The sequence below is a fragment of the Oncorhynchus gorbuscha genome, linkage group LG21 (assembly GCF_021184085.1).
Source record: "Oncorhynchus gorbuscha isolate QuinsamMale2020 ecotype Even-year linkage group LG21, OgorEven_v1.0, whole genome shotgun sequence".
Taxonomy (NCBI): Eukaryota; Metazoa; Chordata; class Actinopteri; order Salmoniformes; family Salmonidae; genus Oncorhynchus; species Oncorhynchus gorbuscha.
The window spans coordinates 6,697,876-6,702,875 of NC_060193.1; the positions used below are offsets into that span (position 1 = coordinate 6,697,876).

Sequence of the window (5,000 nt, forward strand, 5' to 3'; positions counted from 1 at the left end):
CTGTCCCTCCCTCCTATGTCCTCTGTCCCCTCTCTCCTTCTCTCCCCTGTCCCTCTCTCCGCTGTCCCTCTCTCCTCTGTCTCTCTCCTCTGTCCCTCTCTCCTCTGTCTCTCTCCTTTGTCTCTCTCTCTCATCTCTCATTTAACATTTACATTTAAGTCATTTAGCAGACGCTCTTATCCAGAGCGACTTACAAATTGGTGCATTCACCTTATGACATCCAGTGGAACAGTCACTTTACAATAGTGCATCTAAATCTTAAAAGGGGGGGGGGAATACTTATCCTATCCTAGGTATTCCTTAAAGAGGTGGGGTTTCAGGTGTCTCCGGAAGGTGGTGATTGACTCCGCTGTCCTGGCGTCGTGAGGGAGTTTGTTCCACCATTGGGGGGCCAGAGCAGCGAACAGTTTTGACTGGGCTGAGCGGGAGCTGTACTTCCTCAGTGGTAGGGAGGCGAGCAGGCCAGAGGTGGATGAACGCAGTGCCCTTGTTTGGGTGTAGGGCCTGATCAGAGCCTGGAGGTACTGAGGTGCCGTTCCCCTCACTGCTCCGTAGGCAGCTCTCCCCCTCTAACCCTCTCTCCCTCCCTCCTCTGTCTCTCTGCTCTGCCCTGGTGTTTGTCCATTATAGTAGGTGTATTGGCAGAGTATCTAACTAAGTCAACTCTAGAGGAACTAACAGCCCCCCCCCATTAGACAAGAGACAGCACTATGAAACCCTATTGACACTAGTAGGACAGCCAATACACTCAGATAACATCCTGGATAGCCAGAAAGGTATCATTGTGTTATTAAATCTCGGACCATCATCATCATCATCATCATCATCATCATCGTCTCGTCGAAACACATCCCAGATTCAGTCACCTCTACAGTAACTATATGTCCATCTGTCTAACGTGCCCTCGAGCACGGCCCTAATTGGTCCAGGGTCACTGTCTATAATGTCTGATCCCCGGCCGTGACCCCGACTCTCAGAGGGAGGATGCAACAACAAACAAACAACAACAACAACAAACAAACAAACAAAAACAACAAAAACAACTCATTTCCAATTCACACCTAATTATATTACAATGTTATTTGTTGTTATTGTTATTATTATTATTGTTGTTAATTTTGTTATTGTTATATTGTTATTATTGTTGTTATTATTGTCAGTCATTGTTGTTGTTATTGATGTTGTTATTGTTATTTTTGTTATTATTGTCAGTCATTGTTGTTGTCATTGTTGTTGTTATTGTTATTATTACTATTGTTGTTAATTTGTTATTGTGTTATTGTTATTGTTGTTATTGTTATTATTGTTATTGTTGTTATTGTTGTTATTGTTATTGTTGTTGTTATTGTTGTTGTTATTGTTGTCATTGTTGTTGTTATTGTTATTATTACTATTGTTGTTATTTTGTTATTGTTGTTGTTGTTGTTATTGTTATTATTATTATTATTGTGTCCCAGTTTGTATTATGAGATCACCATCTACAAAAGTTGTACAAGAGAAGACACACACGTACACACATGTACACACACGTACACACTTACACACACAGTTTTTTTACACCCACACGCTTTGCCAAACCACCACCATGTGGACTAGGTTCAAAGGTCACACAGAGCTGAGAAAGACACCACAGGAACGAACCAGTGAAGCAAGGTATCCAACATAGTCGCCACACACAAATACAGAGTAACCTTAAACAATATGCGCACACACACACACACACACACACACACACACACACACACACACACACTCAAAGTGCAAATGACAACAATGAGACCCACCACACAGCAGTACTCACTGTAGTCTGCCTGAATCCTAGACAACCTGAACCAGAGTCCTACACACAGAACCGTTGGGTTTGGAGCGGACACTGACTACGGGATGATCCTTTAACAGCTGACAGACACCTTCAGCTGTAGACGCGTTTCAATCGGCAGGTGGCTGTTGAACAGTTAAGTCTCTCTCTCTCTCGGTACACAGTACAAACCCCCTTCTCGTCACAACCAATCAGAGAGCTGAGGATTACACTGAAAGAGGGAGAGGAGAGGAGAGGAGAGGGAGGGAGGGAGGGAGGGAGGGAGGGGAGGGAGGGAGGGAGGGAGGGAGGGAGGGAGGGAGGGAGGGAGGGAGGGAGGGAGGGAGGGAGGGAGGGAGGGAGGGAGGGAGGGGAGGGAGGGAGGGAGGGAGGGGCGAAATGGGGGAGGGAGAAAAAAGAGGAGACCTGAAGAAGAGTTTGTTCTGTTCTTCATACTAATTCTGCATCACATTTTACCTCCAAGGACACCCTAAGCAAACACACTATCACACACACACACTATCACACACACACACTATCACACACACAAACACTATCACAAACACACACATTATCACACACACACACTATCACACACACACACTACCATACACACACTATCACACACACATTATCACACACACTATCACACACACACACACTATCACACACACATTATCACACACACACTATCACACACACACACACACTATCACCCACACACACACTATCACACACACTATCACACACACACACACTATCACACACACACTATCACACACACTATCACACACACACACACTATCACACACACACATTATCACACACACACACACACTATCACACACAAACACTATCACACACACACACACACTATCACACACACACACTATCACACACACATTATCACACACAAACTATCACACACACACACACACACTATCACCCACACACACACTATCACACACACTATCACACACACACACACACACACTATCACACACACACATTATCACACACACACACTATCACACACATACACTATCACACACTATCACACACTATCACACACACACACTATCATACACACACTATCACACACACATTATCACACACACTATCACACACACACACTATCACACACACATTATCACACACACACACTATCACACACACACACACTATCACACACACTATCACACTATCACACACACTATCACACATACACACACACACACACTATCACACACACACATTATCACACACACACACTATCACACACAAACACTATCACACACACACACACACCATCACACACACACACACTATCACACACACACGCTACCACACACACACTATCACACACACACTATCACACACACACTATCACACACACGCACACTATCACACACACACATTATCACACGCACACTATCACACACGCACACTATCACACACACACTATCACACACACACACACATTATCACACACACACACACTATCACACACACACACACTATCACACACACACACACACTATCACACACACACACACTATCACACACACTATCACACACACACTATCACAAACACACACTAACACACACACACACACTATCACACACACACACACACACACACTATCACACACACACACTATCACACACACACACTATCACAACACATTATCACACACACACACACACACACTATCACACACACACACTAACACACACACACACACACACTATCACACACACTATCACACACTATCACACACACACACATTATCACACACACACACACATTATCACACACACACACTATCACACACACACACACACACACTATCACACAGACATTATCACACACACTATCACACACACACACATTATCACACACACACACTATCACACACACACTATCACACACACACACTATCACACACACACATTATCACACACACACACACTATCACACACACACATTATCACACACACACACATTATCACACACACACACTATCACAGACACACACACATTATCACACACACACACACACACTATCACACACACACACACTATCACACACACACACACTACCACACACTATCACACACACACACTATCACAGACACACACACATTATCACACACACACACACACACTATCACACACACACACACTATCACACACACACACACTACCACACACTATCACACACACACACTATCACACATACACACTATCACACACACACACTATCACACACACATTATCTCACACACACACACATTATCACACACACACACTATCACACACACACACACACTATCACACATACACACTATCACACATACACATTATCACACACACACACTATCACACACACACACTATCACACATACACACTATCACACACACACACTATCACACACACATTATCTCACACACACACACATTATCACACACACACACTATCACACACACACACTATCACACATACACACTATCACACACACTATCACACACACACATTATCACACACACACAAACTATCACACACACACTATCACACACACATTATCACACACAAACTATCACACACACATTACCACACACACACTATCACACACAGACATTATCACACACACACACTATCACACACACACATTATCACACACACACTATCACACACACACATTATCACACACACACTATCACACACACACCCATTATCACACACACTATCACACACACACACATTATCACACACACAATATCACACACACACACACACTATCACACACACACACACACTATCACACACACACACACTATCACACACACACACACTATCACACACACACACTATCACACACACTATCACACACACACACTATCACACACACACACATTATCACACACACACACACACACACACACACACACACACACACACACACACACACACACACACACACACACACACACACACACACACACACACACACACACACACACACACACTATCACACACACACTATCACACACACACACACACACACACACACACACACACACACACACACACACACACACACACACACACACACACACACACACACACACACACACACACACACACACACACACTATCACACACACACACACACACACACACACACACTATCACACACA

The 5,000-nt window shown here is 43.9% G+C and overlaps 1 protein-coding gene across 3 annotated transcripts in view; it reads right to left on the reverse strand.

The window, feature by feature from the left end:
• LOC124008783 (pyruvate carboxylase, mitochondrial-like) overlaps positions 1-5,000 on the reverse strand; it is a 587,218-nt gene that overhangs the window by 574,836 nt on the left and 7,382 nt on the right. The window contains exons 1-2 of one of the 3 annotated variants that reach the window (XM_046320330.1): positions 1,876-1,991; positions 1,802-1,820 (exon numbers count right to left, since the gene is read on the reverse strand). The exons of the other annotated variants lie outside the window; for them this stretch is intronic. The gene's annotated coding sequence lies outside the window, so the exon portion shown is untranslated. Of the gene's footprint in view, positions 1-1,801; positions 1,821-1,875; positions 1,992-5,000 lie in introns of those variants that run through there. 3 annotated transcript variants of the gene reach the window in all.